Source organism: Gymnogyps californianus, chromosome 10, assembly GCF_018139145.2.
Source record: "Gymnogyps californianus isolate 813 chromosome 10, ASM1813914v2, whole genome shotgun sequence".
Classification (NCBI taxonomy): Eukaryota; Metazoa; Chordata; class Aves; order Accipitriformes; family Cathartidae; genus Gymnogyps; species Gymnogyps californianus.
In genome coordinates this window covers 190,951-206,646 of record NC_059480.1, presented here as the reverse complement: position 1 = coordinate 206,646, position 15,696 = coordinate 190,951, and the positions used below count along the sequence as shown (strand labels likewise).

General features: G+C 48.1%; 1 protein-coding gene across 1 annotated transcript in view; it reads left to right on the top strand.

The window, feature by feature from the left end:
- Positions 1-15,696, top strand: part of HDLBP (high density lipoprotein binding protein) — a 42,040-nt gene continuing 26,344 nt past the window's right edge. Inside the window, exon 1 of the mRNA XM_050902886.1 lies at positions 1-69. The gene's annotated coding sequence lies outside the window, so the exon portion shown is untranslated. The remainder of the gene's footprint in view (positions 70-15,696) is intronic.

The window sequence follows — 15,696 nt, the reverse complement described above, 5'->3', positions numbered from 1 at the left end:
CTTTACCAAGATGGCGGCCGGCCCCTCGGCCTCGTACCCAGCATAGGCTTCGCTGCGGGCCTACTAGAGGTAAAGCCGGGCCCGGCGCCCGGTGGCGCCGGCCGCGCGGGATGGGCGGCGGGGGGTGGGGAGCGCCTCCGGTAAGCGGGAGGAGGGCTTGGGCCCGGCTCTGCGGCCGGGCGGGTTCCGCTGCCTCCAACAAGATGGCGGCAGCAGAGAGACGGGCTCCGCGGGCGGAATGTCTAGCGAGCGCCCGGCTCTGCTCTATGGTCTCAGCCTTTCCGATTGGCGCGGGGTGGGCCACGTGCCGCCGGGGCGCCCCCTCCGTCCCCCCCCCAAAACCATCGAGACGGGGTGCGGGGGCTGCGGGGAGGGGCGCGCTTGGCCGCCGGCCTCCTCCGCCGCAGGCCTCCTCCTCCTCCTCCTCCGTCGCCGCTCCCTCTGGCAGCGGCCACCCCGCGCTGCGTCGGCGACAGGTAGCGCTCCGGTGCCAGCCAGGGAGCGAACAAAAAACATGAGTCATGCCCCGCTTCCCCACCGTGCGGCGGCCCCTCTCCGCCCCGCGGGTCAGCCGGGGGTGTTCCCGGGCCGCGGCTGAGGAGGGCTCGCACGCCTCCAGCCGTGACAGCAGGGATGCGGTCGCCTTCCCTCTGCTTCGGCATGGTGGCAGATCCCGTCCTACGTCCCGAGGCGCGCTCTGCTTCGGACTCTTGGAGTCCGAGCTTGAGTGCAATAGTCTCCTCTTGCACCACTGATGGGCCCGAAAGCTGAGGCTCTGGCCACGGGCTGCTCTGGAGAAGGGTTTCTGCCTCACCTGGGGCTCTTCAGGTAGAGCCAGCCGCCTCTGTGTGACAGAATGGAAATTCCACCTCTTCACTGAACTGCTCTCTAGTTCTGTAGTGTGGTTTTATTGCAGGTTATTTATAGAACAGGGTGATCCAGCAGTCAAGCAGAACTGAAGAGGGTTAAGCGTGGGGAGTTCATGATCCTTGGGCCCAGCTTGGCTATAGCTGAAGTGGCTTGACACATGATAAGTAGTGCTTCCCATGCTGGCCTTCCCCAAACAGTAGGAAGGATTCCCAACTGGCAAGAGCAATTCCTTCCACTGAAAGACGAGAAGCAAGAGAGCAGGTCATGCTGGGAATGTTAGTAATGGCAACAGCAGTTCACTCGTAACTGATGAGATGAGCCAAGGTCCTTGAATTCACAGCTCTAGTTTAGAATTTGAATCCAAATTCACAACTCTGTGGCTGGGAAGTGAAGATTAGAGACATTCAGTCCCAAGGAGTTTGAAGGAGTCACTTCTTTTCCTATACTGTTGTGTAATGACAGAAAATTCTGCACACTGATACGTGCTGTATTGCTTTATTGCCTGTTTTCTGTTTAGTAAGGCAAGTGAAGCTGCTGCCCAATGATTTAGTCTCCATTTTTCCTGCTGTTGCTATCCAAATGCTACACAATTGTTTTCAGTTAGAAGACAATTTAACAGAGAGTATAATGGCTGCTTTTTTTTTTCTCCCCCCGAACCAGACTGGAAAGTAGTGTTTCAGGTATCATGTCACAGGTGGATTGGATATCCCTCCCTCTGGTAGAGGAATATACATCAGAGGCAAGGCAGGAAAGGAAGCAGTAACGTAATTTGTAGCTGTGTGTCTGCTAAAGATCTGTATCTCCAACCCTTTGCCTGTTTAGATTTAAGCTGTTAGAAGAAACAGTCTTTCTGTTTGTACGTGGATTTTCATGCAGCATGGCCAAATCATAAGCAGGGCCACCCACATACTCAAGCCACAAAAAAAACCCCAACCTTTTCCTTCCAAAAAAGTCCACAGTAGTATAGTTTTTCACAGATCAGAATGACAGGCACAGGAAGAGCTCTCGCTAGATGTGGAGGTAACAATATCTGGAGGCCTGTAAACATAGGGTGGAAGAGGCAGTGTAACCATCTAGTCTGAGCTTTGCCACTGCGGCAAGATGTAGTAAGCCTAGATCATTCTCAAAAGACAGTTTTCTAAGTGGTTTCTAAGAAGCGGTTAAGAAAGATGCTCTGTGTTTGTTCCATATAAATTGTTACGGTGTTTCACTCCTGACAGTGTGACACAGTCCTGTCTCCTCCTTCGTTGCCAGTTAAGCTGATTTCTTGTTGTCGTTCTCTCCTCTCCCCAATTCTACCTGAAAAGGTGAAAAAATTATGACACTACTTCTTATGTATTAAAGGTTATTGTGTTCCCCACTTTTTCATTGGTCTCACTTCTCTAGACTGGGATGATCAGGAAAGAGATTTCCCCTTGATCTAGAATTGGATCATAACATTACCATTATGTTATGTAGCATAATAGTAACAATAGTAACTTATTTTTGGTAGAATAAGGGCAGTTGTTCTTAGTCAAGTAGCTAGTCTTTTTTCCAGTTCACATTAAGCTGCTTCTGAAGACAGTGTGGTTTATTAGAAGAGATAGACCATAATCTGTAACCTTGGATTTCATAGCTGTTATCAGAGTGGAGAGCCGTCCCAGACAAGCCAGCCCGTGCAGTTTACACCTTTTCAAAGAAAATTGGGATGTTTTATTGGTTACAATATTTCAGCTGATACCGCCTTTCCCAAAACATACTCTTCCCTTTGCATATAGAAGCACATTAAGCTGGTACAAATGCACTTAGGATTGTGCTACTGTGAGAATTCGGGTAACTCACCCAGGTCACTACCCACCAGATGGTTAGGGTAGTCAGCAGTGGCATTGAGACCAGTCCAGAGTGTTCAAACTGAATGCGGGTACGTGGTTGAAGAAGTTCATTCACCATGACTGGGAGGGTATCTGACAATTTGAGCCATGGGTTTCCGTAGAATATCAGATTTATGTGAAAATGTTGTTTCTCTTTAAAAAAAAAAAAGTCACTCAACAATAGCTCAACTTTGTTTTGTATTCAAGAATTCTACAGAAGGAAATCCTCAGGCCTATACTATACTGTGCAGAGCTTATAAAATGAACCTTAAAGCAAAATAGCAAGACTCTGGCAAGTGTCCTCATGGGTGTTTTGAAACTGGCAAGCAGTAAAGACAGGGTCTGGAAACTGCCTTTGCACTTTCCTTGCCGCCAGAAAAGAGAAGTTGCAGATCAGTCGGTCTCATCCTTAGCAGGAGTAGGCACCCAAGCATAGCCTGGCGTGACACCGTAACAAGAAATACAAGCCTTTTAGCACCCTGTGGATCGAGCACAATAATAGCCTCCTCCCTGTAGCGTTACCCTTATGGAAATGCTGTTATAATCTTGACAAAGATATGCGCTGCTGAAGAAGTTGCAACAGGGCTTTTTAGAGTGGGCTGAGAAAGGCATGTTCACCCAAGATGTAACGAGTCTAACTTGTCCAAGAGCACGTTACTGAGAGGCCCAGAGCCTGTAAAACTTTTGCAACGTGGGTCTGCGCAAGAATGAAGTAGGTGTTATTCGTATTAAAATACGAAAACAGATAAAGAAGAGATAGGAAAGTAAAACCCAACTGCAGGATTAGGCCTCTGTTCCTCTTCCTAATTACCCTAACCTTGAGAGAAGAGAGCATTAGGCTGTATTGTGTAGCGTGGTGGGGTTTGCTGGCGGTTTTTTGTTTTGCTGCTTGTTTTTTCTGCGGCTTTGGTCTAGAAGCTATTGCAGCAGAGTCCGTGTTACCAGGAGGCTGTGGTATTTATTGTGGGCTGTGAGAATTGCATTTGGAGTGGAAGGGAGGGTCCTGGTCGGTAGGGCCTATTGGGGGGAGGGATTGCGGAGGAGCTCAAGAGACACCTCGAGCTGGTCTCCGGACCTGAGGTGCTCGTGCTAGGCTGGTAATTAAGGCAAGAGTCTAGTATCCTGAGTTCGGCGCTTGTTTCAAGAGCTCTTTTCATTTTAGAAATTCCTAGTTTTAGAAGAATAATTTTGGGTTACAGGCTTATCCTGGATGTGGATTATACTTGAGAGAATTCAGCATGTGGCTTTATATTTAGCTGGCCTTTAGCTTTAAAAGAAAGACTGTTTATGTCCTAAAAGTCTGCTATTAAAACCTTATGATTTACATTGCCATCTTAAATGGAAAAGTCCTGCATGCCTAATAATTCTAGTGACCTTTTTCCCCATCTTCCCTCTGCGAACTCACGTTGCCCCATAGCTCTCATGGTGTGACTGCAGTGGAAGGGAATCAGGGAGTCGGGTTGAAAAAAGATGTATCAATAAACAAGGAGGAAAAGTTCTAGCCAAAGCAGGGGGAAAAGCTTCTTTATTTAGAATATTTTATGTGTATAGAAGACTTTGGGTTGCTAGAAGATTTATGTGTTTAAGGTTTTAATTCTAACAGGGAAAGGTAGTTGGGCTGTGATGAGTGTTCTGGGTTTTCATAAGAAACTTATGTATGTTAAAGCCAAAGTCGTTCTTTTTTCCATCATTTAGGTGATCTAAAGGTGTTTCTACCTACACAAGCTCTGGTATTTTCCCAGCAGTCTCACAGAAATATGGGTATCCTTTCTAGCAGCTGCCACATAATACAGATACTTTTCTTTGAACTTGCTGGTCGACATCACTTGTCTCTCACGGCTGGTTCAATTTTGTTGAATCTTGCATCTGGTAGATCTTTCAAGCTTTGAAGATATCTACTAATATTTTGCAAATCATTGCTAGATATATTACCATGTAAATAACTTAGGTACATTTATACCTCGCAGTGCTAGTTTCTTAACTTGAGCTGATTCAAAAAAACCATTTGGTTTAATCTCGGTATACTGTAACTTTGTTTTGTGTCTGTGCATTCCTGTGTTTTGGGGAGGGCTAAATAGGTAGCTTCTGCAAAGAAGGCAGGGGGTGTGCATTTACTTACGTGTTTGTGTATAAGAAAGGCAGTTGGATTTCTGCTTGCTGCTCTAAATAAAGCAAAATGGTAGTGGTGTTTAGAGGGGGGAGGGAGAAGAAAAACTTGTCATTACACTTACGGTCCTAGCAATGCTCTTGCCTCAGTGAAGTCTCTTTAATTGCACTTTTGGCAATTGTTGGACTTGGGAAGAAACCTCTGGCCCCGGCAGGAGCAGCACGTGGCCCCGGTGCCAGGAGCAGGTTCCTGAGCGGAGCCGAAGGGGCAGGCAGGTGGAGCAGGGCAGCCTTGGTCCGGCAGCCGTGTGGGTGCGGAGGGCTGACCTTGGCCACAGCTGCCCGTGCCGCAGGAGCTGGCTTCGTTGCTGAGGCAGCGACAGAAGCATGTCACTCTTTTGTGAGGAGCAGGGGTTGAAGCAAGGAGCTATGTCCAGCTAGAGTCACAAAAGAGGCGCTTGCAGAGCAGCGGGCAGAAAAAACCTGAGAGAAAAGATGGACCACAAAAGGCTCGGTTAGAGGAAATCATAATGAGTTTAACTTCAGTGGAAAAACAGCACTGGAAGAAGGGAAGAGATTGGTTCAGTAGCTGTAAGGCACCAAGAAGTGATGATTCACAGGAAAAGTTTTGCCTTTGAGAGGATTGAATACCACAGTAATATTCATGCGACCTCCCTTAAACGACGCTGTTTAATTTAATTGTAAAGTAAAATGGATTTACTTGTTGACGCAAAATGGAAGTAGTACCAGATTCTCTTACACTCAGCAACACAGTGTCTGGAACTGTTTTCCAGCAACAGTTTTGTCGTCTTTTCTAAAGATTTTTCACTCATGAGAGAGAACCATTTGGGAAAAGTTTAGGGATGGAACTGATAGATTTATTTAGCATCAATGGAAGAAAAGAAAACAAACACCCAAACAAACCAAAAAACCCCAAACCAACAAACAGGATTCCCCAAGTGACTTGCATATAAACATATGTCACAAATCAAGGTGATTCTGGTAAAAGCATCCACGCATATAACTTGTGTGTACACCATACCTTTTACCTGGACAAGAAATATCCGTGAATGAAAATTTCTGGAAGTGAGTGCTGATACCATGACAATTGATATTTGTGTGCTGTAGCTATGCGTTTAGCTACATCCCAGCAACTAACTGGATTTTAAGGAGGAGAGACTTGGAACCCTGTCATGTTTCGACTATTACTCTTCAGCTTGGAGGTGGCAGGACCCAGCCTTTTCCCTCTGTTATTAAGCTGATAATTGCTTGTTGGGGTCTCTCTCAAAGCCCACAGAAGTGCTGTCTGACTCGTTACGCAGGTGATAAGGTGCGTAGCAGGACTCTGGTTTTAAAGGAAGGTTACCAGTATCATATCTCACAGTAAATATCATGAGGCAGGTATAGCTAGCTTTCATAAAACTAACCTCTGGCATATTTTACATTGGGGATTGGATAACTGGAATGGTCTTCTTGCATCATTCAAATGTCAGGCTTGGTTTAGGGTATTGTCATGTAGCATGGGCATCACTCCCCTGTCCCTTTTCCCCCACCCCCACTAGTTTTGGTTGACTGGTATTTTGAAGGTTTTGCAGTGGGTTGTCTGAAAAATGAGCAAAGGCCTTTTTTTAGAGGAACACCTTGACGGCCGTTGCTCAATTCGGGTGGTAGCACCTGCAGTAGTACCACTTGCTGGTTCTCTTCCTGTTGTTTCTGGTACCGTGTTTGTCTATCCCTGCGTTTCTGGCGCTGAGAATTGAACTGGATATGTCACAAAATAAACTGGATATTTGCCAAAGATGAGCGACAAACAAAGCCTAGGCCAGGCTGTGTGGCAGGAAGAGGGACATCGGGCACGGTATGGGTACACGGGTCGAGTTAGGAAAAAGGAAGAGCGTAAGGGTCAGAGTGGATGCAAGGAAGATTATCCCACTGGCAGGGACAGAGGCAAAGCCAGAGAAAGCCCCAGTGGGGCGAGAGGCCGGGAGCGATCGAAATGGAGTTGTTGCTGCTTGCCCCAGCTGCAGCCTCGGGTGAGGAGTTGGGGGTGTTTGTGTCTCCCCAGTGGGAACTGGAGACGGTGTGGGCTGTCTGGCCTCCCCTGCCCTTCCCAGGGAGCGGAGCGGGGCTCTGCTCTGTGCAAACCAGGCCCCGACTGTTTCCATTGCACAGTAGAAAGTAAGTTTGCTGTTATCTCTGTTCAAGTGATAAAGCTGAATGTAAACCTGTGTTGGAGCAGTTGAAAGGAAAGCCGAGAAGAACAACTCACAGAGCAGGCAGGGTGAGAGTAGTACGGATAGGAATATGTCATGGTTGGCCTGTTATTGCATAGGCTTTTGTTTTCAAAATGAGTAGTTGGTATAGCCTGCTGGGATTTAGGTGCATGGTCTTACAAGGACCCTTGAAATCTCTGGAGAATAGCAAGTTGTAGATATGTGACTTGCTTAAAAGTAGAGCTGGTTAAGTAGCATTGAGGAAAATTCAAAGTTCTGCACCTGCTCTTATAAATCGTTTCATGGAATTAAAATACTGAGTTGATGGCTCTGATTGCGGCAGAGTTGTGGGTAAAAATGAGAGCAAGCAGTGAGTATTTAGAGAAGTTTAGAAGTCCTTTGGAAATTGAAGAAATGATAACCCCTCTATTTTATTTGAAAACTTGTCTTGCTCAGGGCGCTATTCTGTTAATCCAAAAGACAATAACAGTGTGTGGGTGGAGGACTGTACAGCATGAGGTATCAAAGCAAAAAATTTGTACCTAAACCGGCACATGTACCCTTCTAGTTCAGCCCAAAGACGAGCAGGGTGGGACTGGAAATGATTCAGTTATGAAAAGAGGTTTTAAGCATAAAATATTATTATTTGTAACAATTAGTGGAAATAGCGAAACTCAGAGTAAAACTATCTCTCTCTCTCTTCTTTCATAGCAGGCTTAGAGTGGCCTTGCAGATTTGGAAGAGAAGACTGTCTGGTTTTTTCACTGTCAGTTTAGATCACCGTGATGTAATTCTGTCTAACACATGAAGAGCCTTTTGCTTGGCCTAGTAGAGATTAGGAATTAGTGCTTGTCTGTGGATATGTTGAGCCCCTGTTGCATGTGCTATGAATAGGACAAAGGGAAGGCTGCGCTTAAATAGCGAGGGTCCTATCATCGCTTTTTAAAAGTGGCACTTGGAATCAGATATTTACTTTAATGCCTTTTCAGAGGAATTGTTGCCAAACTGAAGATTTATATTTTTTTTCAAATTTAAATTGCTCTCCAAACAAAGCACTAGCCTCCCTGCAAGTTTAGTTATTTTATTCTTTTGAGGTTTTTGTTTGTCACAATAATGCTAACTTTTCTGGGTCATATTTTCAAACTGCTTATTCTAACTGAAAGATTGAAATAAAGAAAAAAATTTACAAAATTGTAGAGTCTTGTGAAGCCATGTGACTTGGGAAACTGGAACTCGGAGGAAAACATACCAGAGCACATAGAAAGTTTATAAAAATGAAGCTCCACCATTCTCTTAAGTCTTTGTTATCCAATAGACATTAGTAACTGAGGAATCTTTAAAATCTTTCAAGGAGCCATGAACAACCTTGCTTAGGTTTTTCTGTACCATACCTAGAATCTAAGTAGCTAAGCAAGATTAAAAAAAAACAAACAAAAAAACCCCCAAACAGAACAGACAAAAATAAATTTCTGCTTACAGTTTCTATGCTTAAGTTGCAAATTGTCCCCCTGCACCCCTGAAAAATGCATTTGGGATGTCTCATTTAGTTTGCCACTTTTCTTAAATTTTTTTTTTTCATTTACTGTATATATTTACCTAATTGAGTCTCTGTGAAAAGAAGTGGTTGTCATCTTTATAAACTGCTATAAGCAGGTCCTTAAATTCTGCCCTGCAAAACATCAGCCTAAGAGTACCTGTAGGAGGTGACACGTTCAAGTTAAGCGACATGGTCAGCTTTGGATTTTCTAAATATATGACAGTTAATGTGAAAAAGGGTAAGTTTAGGGCTTGCAAGTCCCTTGTCTTTCCAAGCTACGTGATGTGTAGTGCATGAGAGCTTCTGGCAACATCTCTTAAAAAAAAAAAAAAAAAAAAAAATTTGCCACGTGTTCATTTATATTGCAGTTGCCAAGGGAGAGGGAACAAGAGACACTGAAAAGGTAAACAAAAGAACTCCAACCCAGTAGCCAAAGGAGGGTGAAGTGAAAGTTTCCTTTTGAAGAACAGAAAGGAAATAGTGTGTGCTTTGTTCTGCAGTATCTCTGCAATCCTCACTTCTTGGGTAACTGTGATACTAGCAGGCTTTGGGAAGTAGCTCTCAGCTAATTATTTGTGGAAGATTTTTTTTTTTTTTCTCTTCTGCAGTGCAGGTTGAACAGAGAGCAGTGCTGCAGTACCACTCTGAAAGCACCTGTGTGTGATGAGCCCACAGTGTGGTGGTAATTTAAATTAAAAAGCAAGTTCAGATCAGCATAAAGAGCCAAAATTGAAATTAAAAGGTCTGACTGCAAGTAAGAAACCTTTTTCGCTGTTAGGATAGTCAGGTATTGGAATAGGTTGCCCGGAAAGTTTGTGTGGCTTTGAAGGTTTTCAAGACCCGACTGAAGAAAGCCCTGAACGCCCTGGTTTGACCCTGCTTCGAGCAGGAGGTTGGACTAGAGATCCCAGAGACTCGGACCTCCAGCCTCTTGTTGGATGTTCTGAATTTCTGTGATTTCTTTCACTTCTGCTACTCTGTGCTATTGCCACTTTCCAGGCAATATATCGGGAATCTTTGGTTTCTGAATCTCTTTTCCCATTCTTGAGTCAAGTCAGTGTTTTGCTTTACTGTGAAACTGTAAAGCAACACAGGAAGGTACTTTATTTCACTTTGTCCCTCATGTTTAAAAAGTATTCCTCTTCAAAGTGTTTATTGGCTCCCCAAGGCCAAGAACCTGGTATTTGCTTCTACTTCGACAACCTTTTCAATTCCTAAATTGCCTATAACCATCTCTGAAATACAGGTGGGAAATTCACCTCAGTCATTCTTGGTCTGAATGTATTACTTCTGTTTTCATCTCATTCCATTTTATCTAGTCCATTTTATCTTGGTTATTTGAAATCCTAACTTCTCCTGAAAGCCAAGTTTGTGTTAAATAATCAGATTTCTCTCCCAGTGTAAGTGGAAGGACGGACTCTGACCTGTCCTCTGTGGCTTCCTTTTGCTTTGCTTTTGAATTCATTTTATTAAACTGTCCATTGACTTTCTTCCTCATCTCTGAAATGGCATTTTTTTTTGTCATAGCACCTGGCATCCAAGGATCACAGCGTTCTGAACAACCCGAAATGAAATAATGAGTCCACAGAGTAAATCAAGACCGCTGTGTGTGCACAGCCAGGGCAACAAAGAGAATTTCACCGGTCAATTCACCAAATCAGGAGCAAAACTAAGAGTAGAGCTTGAGTCTCTTGACTGGTTTGTCTGCATTAACCACTAAATCTAGTTTTCTCACAGTGTCCCTGTGTAAAACATGCGTATCTACCCCTTAACTAGCAGCTTTTCCTCTCTCTGCAGTCAGAGGGCTTGAAGCTAATAGTTCACACGAGAACTCTGTCCACACCAGTAAGTTGCTTCTGTTCTTCCTACCTATTTTGCTTGCCGTTTTTTATAGAGCACCCTGTGATAGTCTAGGAAGGGCAGTGTATATATTTTTTTGCTAGCTGGTGGTTGCATAATTTTATTGTCAGGGTGCCCAGGAAATAAATAAGTCTTTTAAACAACCATTTTGGCCTGAGAGGGCCTGCTGAGGTTAGTCACCTTCCTTCAATGTCTGGTCAGCTCTTCTGCTTGTGCAAGAGAATTGCCCTTGATAAACAATGTAGGTTTACCAGGAGAAAGGCAAGTGGTGTTGCACTCCCCTGGGACCCCTTATTTATACCACCTAGGTCCCGTGTGAGACAACCACATGCAGGCGCTCATCTTCCTTCCACCTCTCTCCCTTCTTCACGACATGACTAAATGGCTGGAGTTGGGATTAGCGTATAGGCTTGGGTAGACTTTTCTTTTTCTACCAGCAGATCTCTACTTGGGTATTTACCTCTGAAGATGGTGGGGTTGCATTAAGTACAGCCGAGGGGCAGAATTTAGCCTACAGAATCATTTCTTCCTAGTACTGATGTGTGAATGGGGAAGAGAGGTGCCTGACTTGCATGTCCCTGGAAGCTTCCTTCCTCGTGGCAAATAAAGAAAATGTGGTCTCAAAGTCACTGAGACATAAGCAACGTGGACTCACATTCAGTCATTTTTTATGATGAAACTTTTTTCATTCTCTTAGCAGAAGGATCTGTATAATTGGACCCTTAACTTCAATTTAATAGAGGTTTTCCTGTAGAAATAAAAGCATTCGATTGGAAGATCCCATGGCAAACCATAGCAATAGCTTTAGAGCTGAGAGGCATATCTTACTTGCTTTGGCTGAGAACCCCAGTACTCTCTGGCATACAAATGCCCTGTGTCCTGAATCCTCTTCTGCTTCTTTTTCTAGTGTGATCCAAAGTATTCCCCCACCCCTTTTCTCTTCATGCCGCTGGTGGATGTGCTGAAGTGGATAGTTTCAGGGGTAGTTCTTTTGTGGTGTTCTCCGACTTCAGTGTGTGGAATAAGCACCCGGAGTACAAAAAGGGTGCTTATTTGTACAGTTTTAGAAATCTGGAGTTATATTTAACAGGAAATAAAGTCACAGCACACGCTCTTTGGAGCATACTTGGGTTGCTTTCCAAATAAGGCTGCAGTTTCTGGCAGGAAAAATAGGGATCTCTTGTAACAACAGAAAATAAGAACGGGCTAGAAGAAATCCTTTGCAAAATCCTAGCTCAGCTGAGGGTGAATGTGCCAGGAAAGACCAACCTTTTTGTGGTTTTTGCTCCAGTGGTTTAAGGAGCTGAAAGTTTCCTCTCCCTTCCCCAAGAGTCCTGGGGTGGTGTGATTATGGAAAGCTTCTTAACTCCTCAGCCTTTGCTTTCACACTGGTGAACACATGTTCCAGAAAACCAAACCCCAAACCTGTTCAATGTTAGTTTTATCTCTGTATGCGTTTCATATTTTTGCTGGTCCCATTTCTGTGTCTTCCCTCAGACTGGTGATATGAGCTGCCAATTTGATAAGCCATGGAAACTACGTATTGCCCAATCCTTCACCCTTTCTGTCGCGCATGAGTGCTCTTTTTGGGAGGCTTTCTTTTCAGTTGTTCTCACAAGTCATGAAATCAGGGTCTGTTGTAATGCTGCCAAAATATAGGATGCTAGAGGGAGAGGGGCAGGTTAGTGTTTGTGAAGGGGTTGGGTACCTTCTGTCTCCTTTCCCCTCAGCTACCAAAAATTCCTACGCTTGGCTTATAGAGGAGCCATTTTACACACATCTCCATGACAAGCATCCTTTTTTTGTTTGTTTGTTTTGGGGTTTTTTTTTTTTTTGATGTGAGATTGCACTTGTGGCCAAGTAGACAGAACAGGCACCAAGCAGCCCCTGCAGGCCTCTCTCTGCCCGTACCCCATTGCCTTATTGAAGAAGAGGGACGGGGTGGGACGCGGATGGTCGATGTTGTGCTGGCAGGAGGAGCGGCAGGTTGAAATAGGCTTCCTAGCACCCTCTAAATGTGCTTTTGTCCATGCACAGGACGCTTCTGTACTTACTGAATGTGGGAGGAAAGGTGAGCTCTCCCCCCACTACCTTCTTCCTCTGTGGAAGATCTTCCTCGAAGGAGAACAGCCCGTGACAGCTTTCGTTCAGCAGAAATCATTATTTGAGGGTGGCACACAGTGAGATGCTCTAGGCCTTCCAGTAACTTTTGGGCCTGGCAGGCTTCCCTCCCACCACTTGCAGCTGCAAATGAAGGAAGAGCTACAGAAACACACGGGGAAGATTCCGTCTTAAGCAGTCCCAGAGAGGAAGCTGTGATTAAAGCCAGAAATCCGTAATGTCCTAGCAACCCCAGTGGCTGCAGCAACACTACATAGGGCAGGAGAGCGGCATACAGTTGTCCCATAGGTACAAGGTGGCATGTCCCCACAGAGGGCCCCTGCTGAACCAGATAATGAGATGGAGTTGAGGGAGAAGGATGTTGGTGTTTCAGTAAGATGCTCTAGTCTGGGGGTTGCGGTGCTCCTCTGGTTCCCTGGCACAGGGGATCGCAGTACTTACCCATGTCAGAGTTAATTGGATGCAGCGAAGTTAAGAGTGTTGAAAGGAGGCTGCTTGCTTTGCGCTGGGGAGATAAACACGAGGGAGTGAAAGCACCAGGAAAGCATCGTGCGCATTGAGTGAGGTTCAGAGTGCTAGGCTCCAAGTCCCAAATTACAGCCTCCCCCCGCACCCCCCCCCCCACTCCCAGCTGCTGCCTGGAAGCAGAAGTGTCCGAAGTCTGGAGGTGCTGTGGTTTGCCCAGGTCCCCGAAGCTCCGCTTTTGCATGAGCCACCGCTGTCTCGGTAGGCACCAGCCTGCTCGCGTGTCTTACGGGGTGCTGCTGGCATCCACAGCCTAGACGTTTTTTGTCGGAGGAGCCTGAGCCAGCTCTTGGAGCGTATATGACGTGGCAGCAGTGGTTGCTGCCTTTCCGTGCGGCAGCCCCGTGCTTGGAGCGGTATCCCTGCATCCTTGCAGAGACCGACAGGCTTTTTGGGGAGAGGCCGGGGCGGGGGGAGATGGATCATCGTGGTGCCTGGGCAGGGTGTCAACTCTTGACAACTATTCTCCTCCTCCCTTTAACATACTTCCCCATTTTACCCACAAGTGTATTTTTATTTACAGTGATAAATTGTTTGTGTCAAAAAGTTCAAGTGCTTTAATGATGTCCTCCCAGCTGCAGGATTAAAAGAGGAAGACCGGAGAAATCTCCTACTCTTGTTCAATAATAATAAGTAATCATAGTTTTACTTAAGACTAAATACCATCCATGTTTCCATAAATACAGCACATGAATATCTCTAAAAATTACTGCACGTAATCAAAAGCAGTTATTCCAAAGACCTCAGATTTCTGCGGTCAGAGCTCCACAAAGCAGGTTCTTGCGTTTAGTTTGCCAGGGTCTGGGAGAGAGCAAGGCGTGAATGAGAAAACCAGTCACTCAGTGCAAGTTATGAATGATGAGGAAAATCAGTCCTGTGTAGGAAAATGGGCAGAGACTGAGCTAATGCAAAAATCAGTTCAAATTCCATGTATTTTTACACTGATGTGACTTTTTTCCTCAGTTCCCTGAGGGTGCAGGGCTAATAATTAAAAACATCTATATTGCATAAACTTTAATAAACATCCTCTCTGCAGGAAAGGAGGGTATTGTGCTTGCTGGCTTGCCTTTCCCTTCCTTTGCTCTTCGCCATTTCCAAATTAGAGATTGGAATAAGGAGAGGGGCTTTTGGGGGGGATTTTCTTATTTTTTTTTTTTAATCTTGCTCTTACCTTGCCCCTTCTCCTGTCTGCAACCTCAGCGTCGGGTAGCTGCTGTTTTGACACAGACTGCGCAGGAGGAGGAGGAGGAACAACAACTGGCCTTCAGAGGCTGGAGCCTCAGTGTCCCTCCACTTGTGGGGCAGGGCAGGAGCCCCAGGTGTTTGCTGCTCTCCAGCCGTGGTTTTAAGACTGATCAGAGCCCTCGTGAGCCGCTCCGGCTCACTAACCCTGCGTGAAACCGGCCTCAGCCGAACAAAGTCGGTAATTCTCAGCTCCGGGGAGCTGAACTGCCTCCCGGGACCGCAGAGGGGCCCGGGCCGGTGCTGGGGACAGCAGCTTTAGCCCTCGCATCCCCCGGAGCCGCGGGGCCACGGACGGGAGGCACTTGCTGCACGTGAATCCGTTGTTTCAGGGAAGGCGGCCGGGGGCTTTCCCGCGGGTGTCAGCCTGGGGCGGAGAGCAGGCGGCGGCTCGGCCCCCGGGGCGCGCAGCGCGGGTGGAAGCCACCCGCCGCTCTCCTCCCTCGCCCTAAAGCCGGGCCGGGGCCGCCGCCAGAGCCTCCGGCTCCCGGGCCGGGCCGCCGCTCCGCTCCCCTCCGCGGCGGCGGGCAGGCGGCGGGGCGCCCCCGGCGGCGCGGGGCACGCGTGGCGGGCCGGCCCCGCCGGGAAGGGGCATGTCCCGCTGACGTGCGGGCCGGGGATTGGCAGCGGCCCGGCCTATATAGGCGCCGGGGCGGGCGCCGCGCCGCTCTCCCAGGAGCGCTCCGGTTCTCCAGCAGGGCGGGCGAGCGGGCACCGGCCGGAGTGAGTCACGGGGGACGGGGGGCGGCCCCTCCGCCGCGGCCGCGGCGCCGACGTGGAGGCTGGCGGGCGGGGCGGCCCGGCCCGGCCCGGCCCGGCCCGGCCTCGCTTCCTCCCCCCGGGGCACCGACGTGTCGGCGCCGCCGGGAAACTCCGAGCCAACTTCCCGCCGGCCGGGCCGGGCACAGGGGCGCTCGGGGCGGCGGGAGAGTGGGGGTCCGGGCCCCGGCGGCGCGGCCTCGGCCGGTGCCGACACGGCTGTGCCGGCCGGCAGCAGCTGTCGGGTAGCGCCGGCGTGCGGCGCCTTCCCGGGGCCGGGCTGATGGGGACGCTGGGCCCCGCGGGTGCGTGGGGAGTGGACGGCCGGGGCGCGGCGTGGTCCCTCTCGCCGGCAGGAGAGGGGTAGCGGAGCGGGTCGGGGCGGCTCCACGTCGTCCCCGGCGGTCGGAGGGTTTGCGCCTGGTACGAGCCAAAACGGTCGGCGGCGGGCGTTCGTCCAGCGCCGCATCAGCCCGCGGAGCGCCGACGGCGGGCAGCCTTCCCCCGGGACGCGGGGGCCGAGGCGCTCCGCTGCTGTCGTGACTAGAGGGGCGAGCGCCCCGGCCCCGCTCCCTGGGTCACTGGCCGGGGCGAGCGGGCGTCGGGAAGGTGC